This window comes from Tupaia chinensis, unplaced genomic scaffold (genome assembly GCF_000334495.1).
Source record: "Tupaia chinensis unplaced genomic scaffold, TupChi_1.0 Scaffold000014_1, whole genome shotgun sequence".
NCBI classification, from domain to species: Eukaryota; Metazoa; Chordata; class Mammalia; order Scandentia; family Tupaiidae; genus Tupaia; species Tupaia belangeri.
Window position 1 is genome coordinate 1,680,152 of NW_006159444.1, and position 12,798 is coordinate 1,692,949.

The 12,798-nt window shown below is 43.0% G+C and overlaps 1 long non-coding RNA gene across 3 annotated transcripts in view; it reads right to left on the bottom strand.

Annotated features, from left to right (window-relative positions):
• Positions 1-2,513: 2,513 nt before the first annotated feature.
• Positions 2,514-12,798, bottom strand: part of LOC106734350 (uncharacterized) — a 77,932-nt gene continuing 67,647 nt past the window's right edge. For 2 of the 3 annotated variants that reach the window (XR_001370001.2, XR_003548509.1), the window contains exons 6-7: positions 5,993-6,131; positions 2,514-3,257 (exon numbers count right to left, since the gene is read on the bottom strand). This is a non-coding gene — a long non-coding RNA (uncharacterized LOC106734350). The remainder of the gene's footprint in view (positions 3,258-5,992; positions 6,132-12,798) is intronic. The other variant, XR_003548508.1, reaches the window with a different exon arrangement.

Consider the following 12,798-nt stretch of genomic DNA (forward strand, 5'->3'; position numbering starts at 1 on the left):
TTCCTGCTGCTACCTGCTCACACAGAAGCACAGAGGGCGTTCCAAGGTTGCAGACCAGCAGAGGGAGAACGTGGTGGAGAAATCCATCCTCTTTTAGTGATGAGCTCATGAGAAACAAGTCGTTCTAAGAAAGTACTAGAGGTACTTTGTGTCTCTCCAGCCTTGCCCAATGGTAAGGCAAATAGAGCAGCGATTAACTTGCTATTAGCCTGAATTCCTACCAACTCAGCTTCAAGTAAGTAAATAAACAAGCAGTACACTGAGAGTCACCCAGGTGGTTCACAGCCTTCCAGACCCACCACCTCTCAGACCTACCATCCCTGTAGAGTGGCATTTTGCCCCAGTTTTGCTTTCGACCCACCACAATGTCATCAGTACAAAAATAATGGTGGGAGATGTCAAAACACAATCTGCAATCCCCAGTCCCCACTCTGACTGCATGACTGCCTCCTGCCCCCATTGGGGTAGACTTAATCTGCACTCAGTTCTCCATCTGAGTGCCTCCTCCGCTTCCTGCATCCCAGATCCTGCCTCAGTTAGCACCATCCCCACTTTCCAAGTTGCTTGGAGCCACCATTGGCTTCCCTAAGCATCACTCCCATCACCCTTTGGCCTCCAGTCACCTCCTGAAGACTTTCCAAGCCTCTCTTCCTTTCCATCGCCATTCCTGACAGTGCTGCCAAACAACAGCAGCAAACCCCCCTACCCAGGACCTCGCCGCCCAGGCTTTGGGGCATTGTCAGACCCCTTTAGAGATGGCAACTAATGCCCTAACTGGTTAGTCTCTGCTTTCCTAAGAGGTGGCACAAGGGGCCAGCAGGTGGAGTGGTGGTGAAGGCACTGGACTCTCACATGAACAAGTGCAATTCAAGTCTCAGACCTGGTGGCTTAAGAATCATGCCAGGTGTGTACATGTACACTCAAAACCCCCAAAGGAGAATGGTGGAGAAGGGATTGCAGTGTGCCCACCCTCTAGGGGTTTATTTCTTACTTTCCCTATCTCTGTCTCTGTTTTCTCCAGTAAGCACATAATAAGTCTTTTGTTTGTTTGTTTGTTTGTTCTATCATTTATTTATTTATTTTTACATTGTCCCACATTGACGTTACATATCAAAAAATTTTTGCTCATACTCCATAGTCCATAGAACTAGTTTTTTAAAAAGATACAAAGAAAGCTCAACTTCATGTTGTCTTGATGCTTTGTTTTACCTTAGCATATTTTCTTTTTTAAAAAAGAATTGTTTTATTTAAGTTTATTTATTTATTTATTTTAATTTGACCAGAGAGGGACAGAGTGAGAGTGAGAAAGCATGCTGCCAGGTCTGGAACTCAAACCATGGTCAGCCATTCGAGAGTCCAGCCCCCTTAACCACCATGCCACCTGCTGGCCCCTACCTTAGACTATTTTCAAATGTGAGGAGCACAGAGCAGGCCCTGCCCCATGACAGAGACGCAGATGCTCCCAGGGCTGAGCTCTGCACTCAGCCACACAGGTGCACACCACTCCGGGAGCCATGTGGCTTTGGCACACACTGACGCTACACAGGGAGGGAGACAGAAAGTGCTCGGGTTGATGCCACAGCAACATTTATTAAGTGGTGGCTCTGTGTCAAGCCCTGGGCTCAGGCCTTGACACCGTTTGTCCCTTGGCATCTTGTAACCTTCTAACAAGGTTACTGCTGTTATCCCTTTTCATAGATGAGAAGTCTCCTGAGGCGTCAACAGGAGAAGCAACCTGCCGTGGTCACAGAGTTGGTGGCTAGCTGGCCCCATGGCAGGCAGGCCTGACCGCCAATCTCATGGGAAGACAGGACTGTTCACTCTATTAATCTCCTTTCTATTTCTTTTTTCTTTTTTTCCTTTTTTTTGGAGAGGTTTTTGCTATAGGGCGCATGTGCTCACCAGACAGACAGAGACATAGAGACAGAAAGCGAGAAATCATCCCCCGGGGGGGATGGTCATGCTGCAATCCCTTCTCCTCCATTCTCCTCTCGGGATCTTGGGCATGCACGCACACGTGCCCAGCATGAGTTTTAAGCCACCGGGTCCGGGACGCGAACCGCGGTCGACTATGTGGGAGTCCAGCGACATAGTCATTACGCTAACTGCTGGTTCCCCCCTTTATATTTTGAAAACACAGCCCAGGACTTCTGAGCTGACTATCGCTGTGATTATATGGATGCCTTGGCCTGAGGATCATAATGATCTAACCCCAGGCCAAACCGAGAAGTCAGCCCCAGCCTTCCATACATCCTTCGCATCTCTACCAGGTGCCAGGATGGAGGTCACACAGGGAACAACAGAGCTGGAGCTGTGGACTTCCTCAGGGGGTACTTGGGTTTTAACTAAAAAATAGACAATGCCTTTGAGAGCCAAACAGATGAAGATGCATCATGGGGGCTCAGACACTCTTCTTTCTTTTTAAAAAATTCGCTAGAGGACACATGCGTTCATTGGAGACAGAGAGAGAGAGTCAAAAAGCACCCATCATGGGAGATGGCCATGCTGCAACTTTTCTCCTCTATTCCTCCTTTTGGGATTTTGGGCATACACACATGCACCTGGCATGTCAGACACTCATCAATGGGGCGGAAGTCATGGAGTAGGAGGTCTCCAGAGCCCTTCAATCGCCACAGGGATCGACTCATGATGACATGTTCATATGGGGAAATATGATAGCTGCTCAGAGTAATTTCAGCAGTTCCCTTCCTGGTGAGCCCCGGGCCCGAGTTATTTTGTACTGCAGAGCACACGCGGTTGTAGCAAGCTGTATTTATTGCCTCAGTCAGTGTGAAGTCTGACTCAGACGAGTTACAGCCAGCTTAACAAAACTAGGGCCAGAAAAGCAAACACCATCGACACTTAGCCGTGCTGACATGTGGGAGGCCACTGGCGCTCTGTCAACCTGGGGATTCCCAAGTGGGAGAGGCAGCAAGTGTCCTCAGCACACCGAGGACAGGGGGATGTGTGGATCCAAAGGTGACATGGAAGTTACCCTTGTAAGGAAAAATCAAAGTGCAAAGCCTGAGTTTAATATAAAAAGTGGGGAGACACGTGTGAACTCAGAGATCAGTCCATCAAAAAGTGTTCCAGCCCCGACGTTGGACAGGGCCCTCAATCTTCCCGGTGGATGCGTGGCTGTGATCGCTCCTTGTGGTCCTGGGGCTGTCCCCTCTGTTTGCATCACGAGTCAGTCATGTTGGATCAGGAAGATGAGGTCACATTCACGGGAGCCAGAGATTAGGATTTGAGCATATCTTTGGAGAAGAGACAAATCAACCCATTAACAGAAGTGGAATGTTAAATCTCCCCACCAAATAAATTCAGTTCTTTCCAGCTCAAAATGCTGGTCTCTTTTAGATACCCTCTCTGTTGCCTTACGATGCTCCCTGATTCCCTGCTGCTTTTCCTCTTCTTTCCAGGAAGAGGGTGAGTGACCAAAGTGTTCTTGAGAACCAAAGCAAGGCCAGTCTGGTGTGAGGGACCTCTGACTGCAGACACACTCCAAGTCCTCCCTCGGTCCCCCCTGCCAGGAAACAGGTACCCACCTTGGTCTTTATATAGCGAAGCTACCATCTCCAGCACCACCATGGCTTCCCTCAACAGGCCCCACAGGCTGTGTCCTCCTTGTCTAAACCCGGAGGCCTCTTTCAGTATCTGGGGCTTTTTTTTTTTTTTTTTTAGGTTTTTGCCATAGCATGTGTGCGTTCACCAGAAAGAGTCAGAGAGAGAGAGGCAGTGAGAGGGAAAGTGAGAAATCACCCCTCATGAGGGATGCCCGCACTGCAATCTCTTCTCTGTTTTCCTCTAGGGATTTGGGGCATGCACGCACACGCGCTCAGCGTGAATTTCAAGCCACCAGGTCTGGAACTTCAACAGTGGTTTGCCATGTGGGAGTCTAGCACCTTAACCACCATTCCACCTGCTGGCCTCTCTCTGGGGTATTTTAGCCTCGCTTTGTGCCTTGCTCTGGGGGACAGAGCGTTTTTAAAAGTCCCCCTCCTATAGAACTTGGGTTATGAAGACTTGCAAGGATTTGTCCTTGAGCTTTTCTTCTGTTCTTTCTTCAGTTCATGGCCCTGCTGAACGCAGATTTCTCAGAGGACCACAGCCTGGTAAAACTCACCCTGGTGAATATTGCTTTGATATCCCCTAACTTTCTTCTACTTCATTTTGTCCTCATTCTCAAGGATGAGCCCAGGAGTCATAGGGCAGAACCTGCTGGCAACCATCTAAATCCTTCTTGTCCCTTTCGAGGTGGAAGAACAGTTTATGTATGATTGATACTTATCACACAAGGAACTAGGGTGAAATCTGGATAAAATCCTAAGTGGATACGATCCAATGGCTACCAAATACCATGGCCACAGACTAAAATCTCTGAGAAAAAGAGAAGTCTAGAGAGGGGAGCCCAACCTCAGTTTCCTTTTCCCCTGGGGACATTTGCCAATCACTAAGCTGCTGAGACACTTAGAGAGGAGATATCTGCAATAACTAAATCCAGTGAAGGTCTGGAATCCAAAACACACACAGAACTGTAACCTGTCAATTAATTTAAATCAGTCATTGCAATTAAAAAAGACTAGAGTAGTTATTTAAAACAAGATATCCAAATAGCTAATAAACATGTAAAAAGATGCTCAACCTCATTAGGTATCAAAAGCAATAAAAGCCAGGATTACCCAGAGACCTCACTACATACCCTTCACATGGCTAAAACTAAAAAGGACAATAGAAAACATTGGCAAGGGTGAATGTCAGTCTCCTAAACTGCTAGTGGGATGGTACATTTGTACAATTACTCTGGGAAACTTTTACAGCCACCACTGAAACTAAGCAGATGCATACTCCATAACCAGCAATTCTCCTCCCCCATCCATCCCAACAGAAATGTTGAACATGGGGGCCAGCAGGTGGCCTAGTGGTTAAGGGTGCTGGACTCCCACATGGCCAACTCTGGTTTGAGTCTCAGACCTGGCGGCTTGCTTTCTCACTTTCTCTCTCTTTCTCTGATCAAAATAAGTAAATAAATAAAGTACAATAAAAATAATCCTTAAAAATTATTTTATTAAACTTTGTTTATTTATCTGTTTATTTATTTATTCATTCATTCATTTATTCATTCATAATTTGACCAGAGAGGGATAGAGTGAGAGAAAGAGAGAGTAAAAGTGAGAAAGCAAGCCACTAGATCTGGGACTTGAACCACGGTCAGCCATGTGGGAGTCCAGCGCCCTCAACTACCATGCCATATGTCGCCCCAATAAAATAATTTTTTTAAAAAAGAAATGTTGAACTGTGCATTATAAAGTGTGCACTGTACATTATAAAGACATTTATAGCCTCATTATTTGGAACGACCCAATGTCCCTCGACTATAGAATGGGTGAGTAAATTATGGTACACCAACATCATGGAACAGTGACCATAAGTAATATAAGCATAGAAAATTGACCTCTTGTATGCATCTTACAAACATAATGCCGAGAGAAAGAGGAAAATATTAGGTGATTCCATTTCATGAAAGTTCAAACACAGGTGAGATTCATTGATGACGTAGGGGTCATAGTAGTAGTTGCCTTTGGCAAAAAGGAGGGTTCTTGTAACATTCTATTTCACAAACCGGAAAGTATTCAGTCATCAGGAAAGTCATGATGTGTTTTTTCTTTCTATTTTGGCAACACATGCACATGCACCTGGCATAATTTTCAATCCAGTGGATCCAGGACTTGAACTGTAGTCAGCAACATGGGAGTCCAACACTTTAACCACTTGCTGGCCCCAAACAATTCTTTTTAAATGTCAGATCTTTGGCATAGTATCTTGAGCAAAGTAATTGCTCAACAATAGTTGCCATTGATGGATACACAACATATTTTTCCTTCCTGGCTCCCCAAAGGGGAGGGAAAGGGTGATAGGAGCTACCTGAAGTTATGGTTTAGTCTTTTTAATGTATAGGCATTCAAGTTATTCAAGGTTTCATTACACATACCTATCACATTGACGCCACAGCATGGAAACAGGGCTGAGTGGCTTTACGCTGGGACAGGGTTGCATCCCTAGTCTGACCAGGTGCTAGGAGAAGAGCACCGCAGAGCCAGGCTGAGAGCAGACATGTGCCGAATTCCTCCCTAAAGAGAAAGGAGGTAAGGTTAAATCTTGGTTTTACTCAAGAGTATCGTAACTAGTAACGACAGATACAACCTATCAGTTGCCACAGCATTCCAGACACCACGTGTAAGGCCCAGAAAGATAATTTGGGACTTTTGAGGTGCAGTGCTGAAGGTGCTCTTAAAATTTTTCATAGACCATGATGTTTTCATGACTTTTATGACAATACAGACAATATCTAACTGTGCAAAGATCCAACACGCCATACCCATGTATCATATTTGAAGGAAGAGCAAAAGCAGAAAGACCACCACTGTGGTTTGAAAGCCCTCCAAATCTCATACTAAGCTTGAATTGCCATTGTGATGGGACTAAGAAGTGGGACTTTTAGGAAGTGATTAGGTCATGAGGGTTCTACCCTTGTGAATGAATGAAAGTCATTAAAGGGTAGTGGGTTATCATCCCAAGGGCAGGTTGTTATAAAGGGAGTCTAGCCCCTGGTGTTGTCTTGTTTTGACGAGTTTGCTTGCCTTTCCACCAGGGACTGATGTGGCAAGAAGATCCTCACCAGATACTAACACTAAGCCCTTGGACTTCTCAGCCTCCAGAACTGTGAGAAGGAAATCTCTCTTCTTTATATATTGCCAAGTGTATAGTATTCTAGAAAGAGAAAACAAAGACAGCCACTCTGAAAAATAATTATGGGGTATGTTATTATTCACAATAAAATAGTAATTTTCCTTTTAAAGAACAATATGGCTTCACCATCATTACCATAGGCTTATTGTTACACACCATTAGTTGAGTGACTACATGTTACTCCCAATAAATTTGCTGTTTATTTTCAGGTATTTATATTTGTATTTCGGCTCTGTGTTTTACTTGATTTGGCACACATCCCAGCACAACTTCTTTACAACTCCCAATTGTAGAGCAAAGGCTGTAGATTATAACCAGTTTAAAATACCAAGAATTTGGTGCTGGGAGAAACTTAAGAAAGACTACTGTTCAAACAATGTTTTCAGTTTATTTGTGCAGAAAAACCTGTCTTGGAAACCTAAGCTGTACATTTTTCTATTAAGACTCTATTGAAAGTCTGGAGCATGAATCTCAAACCTATGAACTGAAACATTCTTGTTCTGCACCATTTTTACAAAAACATTGCAAGACTGAGAGCCAGAAGCCATTGCATCTTCCAAATGCTTAAACAGCTCACACATGCTTTTACTTCTTCATTCATCAATGGCATGTGCACGCCCTGTACCAGGCATAACACGAGTCCCTGCAAATATAAGGATGCAGTTGCCACCTTAGAGAAAGCTCCAGTCTAGAGTGTGATAAATCTTAGCTTGATCCCACTGAGAGACTGGGCTGGGGAGCAGCTAAACCTAATATTCAGCATCCTATCATCAAGAGGAAAGTAAACAAGACCAGTACGGCAGTGTGGAGTCCTCCACCTCTTTCCCATTGGCCTGGTGGTTTTCAGATGGACATAGCCTTGGCTCGATGCCCAAGTTCCATGTCTTATTTGAAGCCCATGAGAAAGGACCTGGGGCATTCTAAAATCACTTCAGAGCCTCAATCAAAGAAAAAATTTTGAGTTGTAAAACTTAATATTGAGATCATTATCTGTTCTTGTGTTTTCTTACTTCATGCAACTTTTGTCTTCTTATTCCTCCAAAGACTATACAGCCATTAGTATTATTATTTTAATTGCCAGAGGGTGTGTGCACTTGCCAGGAGAAACAGAGAGAGGGAGAGGGAAAGGGAGAAAATGCCCCCCGCCCCCATGGGGATTATTATGCCTCAATTTCTTCTTCTCCATTTCTCTATCCTGTTGGGATTTTAGGCATGCCCACACACTTACCCAGCATGTTTTCTAAACCACCATGGCCAGGATTTAAACCATGTGGTTGGCCATGAGAGACCCCACTCCCTTAACCATTAAGCTATATGTATATGCATTGTTTAAATGAAAGAGACAAATATGAGTGTTGATCCAGTGGTTGTGGAAAGATGGTGACAGGGAATTTAAACACCAGGGGACCAAAATGAGCAGTAGAGAATTCCAGATAACAAAGGGACAAGCAAGCAGACAGCATTCAGCTTCTCTAGTCAAGTTCTCGCTATAGAAATTCAGGAGCATTTGGATATAGCACCATGTAAGGTCTCACCAAATAAATACATGGACCCTACTCTGTGAACACTATTCTACTTGCACAGTTGCCCATTAAGTGCATGGCTGTTTCTGTAACTCACCGTGAGGTAATACAGCATAAGTCACTAAGATCACGATCTATGGAGTCAAGTTGAGCTGTTGGAGACCTGCTTCCGTTTCTTTCCAGCTTCTTGACTTTGAGCAAGTCACTTTGCTTTCCTGTGGCCTCAGTTTCCTCATGGGTAAAGTGGGGATAGCACCTACTTCATGAGGTTATTGGGAAGAGTTACTAAGATAAAATATGTGGGACCAGCAGATGGCATAATGGTTATGTTGCCAGACTCCCATGTGGTCGACTACGGTTCAAGTCCCAGACCTAGCGACTTAAAACTTACACGGGGTACATGTGTGTGCGTGCCCCAAATCCTGAGAAGATAATGGAAGAGAAGGGATTGTGGCATGGCCATTCTCCCTGGGGAGTGATTTCTCATTTCTGTCTCTCTGTCTTTCTGGTAAGCACATCATGTGCCCTATAGTGAAAATCTCTCTCTCTCAAAAAAAAAAAAAAGATAAAACATGTAAGGTGTTTGGTATAGACTTTTGCCCTGTGACAAATATGCATTTTTAAAGTGAACATCATTACTGTTTAAGTATTAAAATTTTTTAAAATTTCCAAAACTGTAAGTAGGCTTTACTATATATTACTATATATTTACTATATATAATAATATGGAATTTTGATAAGTCTTAAGGGGTTTGAGGGAAGCAGTTTTTCAATATAAAAATAAACTGGCCTATACAGATTTTTTTTTAGTTTAATGTATTTTAATAGCAAACTTACAGGAACTGCACAGAAGACAGACAACATTAAAAACATGTACTTGCATGTAGGACAACTCAATTAGAAAAGTATAGTGAATGGATGGAGTCTACTGTATGATAAAAATGCAACAAACACCATTTAGTTGCCATTGATAAGAAATGTACTTGTTTTACAAAAATCCAAATGCTGGCGTTGTCCAGAAAAATTTAACAGGTTTATTTATTTATTTATTTATTTATTTGAGAGGCTTTTGCTATAGGGTGTGTGCACTCGCCAGAAAGACAGAGAGACAGAAAGCGAGAAATCACTCCCCAGGGGGGGATGGCCACACCGTAATCCCTTCTTCTCCGTTCTCCTCTCAGGATCTTGGACACACATGCACACGCGCCTGGCATGAGTTTAAGCCACCGGGTCCGGGACTCAAACTGCAGTCAACTACATGGGAGTTCAGCAACACAGTCATTACGCTAACTGCTGATCCCTAACAGGTTTATTTATAATCGTTATAAAGTTGAACTGCTGAAACATGGTCACTGACACATTTTGACTTGCATTAATGCTTTACATCCCTGCATTTATATTAAAAATCTACACACAAATGAAAATGGAAAAACTGCCAATACCCAATTTCTGTCCCCTATTTTCCACTCACAATCATATACTTAGGTACATTTTTAATGCACAGTGCTATGCCCTGGAGTTCTTGCATTTCTCTTGGACAGTGGGAAGCGTTCACAAAAATCAAATGCGACTGTGCCCTAAATACCAACACAGCTCCCCCACACACGTTATATTTTCTCCAGCAGCCTACCTAGTCTCCTTGTGAAAAGCTCCCATAATTATACGAAACAAGCCACTTAGCATGCAGTAAGAATGCACCAGAAAAGAGCAGTCAGGATTTCCATTTCACAGGAAACTTCTGGAAGGCCTGAGATCAGAAACAGGAAATAGGCATCAGATTGAGGCCTAGGGCACTCTGGATAGGCTCCCGCGTTGCTTGTGCCGTGTCTCCCCAATCGAGGGAGGCTGCAGCTTGTTCTAGTCGTGGTATTTCTTCTCACACACGGCAGTTTGTCTTATGAGTTATTAGCTCATATTTCCGCCAGCCTTCTGGGAAAAAAGTTCCAGCAGCCCCTGAGACAGGAGCCTTTCCCTCTGTCTGCTCAGGGCTCACTGTGGTTTATCTGACCATTAAAGTCACACTTGCAAATTCTTTGGGTGTTACTCTATGCAACCAATTAAGTAAAAAACCAGTTTGCTTGTGAGTTGTTTTAACTTAGTAATGATGACCTATGAGGTTCTTGAGATGAGTAAATGCACGAGTCAGACCAGACAGGTTCTTTAAAACAGAAGGAACGGTGTAGAAAGCCCGTCTTCCGATTGCAGTGTGGGAAAGCAAGCCTTCCTGAACTTTTCATGGTCCCAGCATACATAATGAAGGCAGAGCTTGTTGAGTTCTTGTATGGGGGGGGGATATACATTGGTTTTATGGAGAGTCATTTGCAAACTTTCATTTAAAAACCTATTCAAATTGTGAACAACAGTTTAGCAAAGCAATCTTGTGTTAAAATTGATCATAAAAATACTGGGTTGTTGTAAAAGTCACGATGTATTTTTTCTGTGCAAAAAGGCCTCATGACTTTCCCCACAACCCAGTAAATCCAGATGCTTATCTCCCTTCAAGTCCAAGGGAGATAAGTGTAAGTGGAGGCTCATAAATACAGGAACTCTCTCAGTTTAAAATATGTAAGCGATATTAACAGAGAAAGGAGAATATTGAAACTATAATAACACTTACATGCATTTTGTCACTAAAAACACTCCAATATGGGACCAGTAGGAGGCATGGTAGTTAAGTCACTGGACTTCCACATGGCTGACCACAGTTTGAGTCCTGGACTTGGCAGCTTGCTTTCTCACTCCCCCCACCCCACCTCTCTCTGTGAGTGAACACTCCCTATAGCAAATTAAAATAATAATAAATAAGTAATTCTAAAAAAAAACCCTTTCCAATATAATTAGGTAAAAATTAGCTTAAAACATCCTTTTGTTTATAGACAGGGTCTCACTAAATCTCTATCATCCTGCCTCAGCCTCCAAGACACACACCTTTGAGACTGGCTCTTAGGATGGGCCAGGAACCAAATCTAGGTTTCCATGTGACCACATTCTCCTCCATAGCAATGTCAACCAGTAGACACTAACATAGTGGGGCTTGAAATAGTCTTTTTATTTATTTATTTATTTATTTATTTATTTATTTATTAATTATTGCCAGAGGCTATGTGTGCTCTCCAGAGAGAGAGAGAATGCATGCTCCCTTCCCCAGGGCATGGTCACGCTACAATCCTTTTTCCTCCACTTCTCCATCCCATCAAGATTTTCAGCACACACTCACACATGTTTCTCAAGCTATTGGAGTCAGGATTAGAACCGTGGTCGGCCATGTAGGATCCAGCTCCCAGTACATGGTGTTCAGTCACTGCACTACGGGGCCAGCCCTTTAATATTCTTTTAAAAGGAAGATGCTTCACCAGTCATCCTCTGAAGATTTACTGCCCTCCTTTGAAATTCATTTATAAAAATAGAAAAAGAGCCTTTATACATTCATGATCTGGTACATAGCAGGCATCACAAAACAAAGGTAAACATTTCTGCATTATTAGAAGATCAAAAGCAAGCAAAAAGAAAACAAAAAAAAAATTAAAAAAACACCTGTCTTACTTGCTCCCAGAGGATATTATTACAGGTGATGAGAAAGACTAACACACTGGGTGCAGCTGTGGGTTCCCTTTGCTCATGCAGCCGACGGTAAGTGTGACTGAATTTGCCTTTCAAAAATTTAGGTTGGAGGTTTACAATTAGATATGGCTCAAAAACGAAAACCAAATACCTAGTCTTTTACTGGTCTTTATTTTTATTTATTTTTTAAGAACTAAAGCCCATCTCTCTCTTTTTAAAGAATTACTTTATTTAACTTTATTTATCTATTTATTTATGTTTGACCAAAAAGGGACTGAGAGAGAGAAAGTAAGCAAGTCGCCAGATCCAGAACTTGAATCACTGTCGGCCACGTGGAAGCCCAGCACCCTTAACCACCATGCCACCTGTCGGCTCCATCATTTGTCTTTATATTTTAAGAATGTTTTCTGCATCATGTTTTTTATTATCATTTTAATATACTCCAAGAGAAAAGGAGTCAGGTAGGTTTAATTTCATTCACGACTGTGCCCCTAGCACCCAAATTCATTTGCACAAAGTAGATATACGATAAATACATGTTTAAAAATGAGTCCAACAGAGAGGAATATAAAATAGGATGGGCACTTAGATGATCCTCTGTATAGAAGATACCAAATACTTGCAATTAAGAACTTGATCCATCCTTTATCGGAAGAATGATCATCTATATGTTAAGATCAAGCCTGGCCAGCAAGTGGAGTGGTGGTTAAAGCGCTGGATCCCACACGGCTGGCTGCAGTTTGAGTTCCAGACCCAGTGCCTGAAAACCCACACTGGGTGCATATGCATGAGTGCCCAGAATCCCAAAAGGAGAATGGAGAAGGGATTGTGGCATGGCCACCCCTCCTGGGAAATGATTTCTTACTTTCCCTCTCTCTCTGTCTCTGCCTGGCTCTTTCCAATAAGCACATATGTCCTATAGCAAAAAAAAAAAAAAAAAAAAAAAAAGACAAAGGCAAAGATG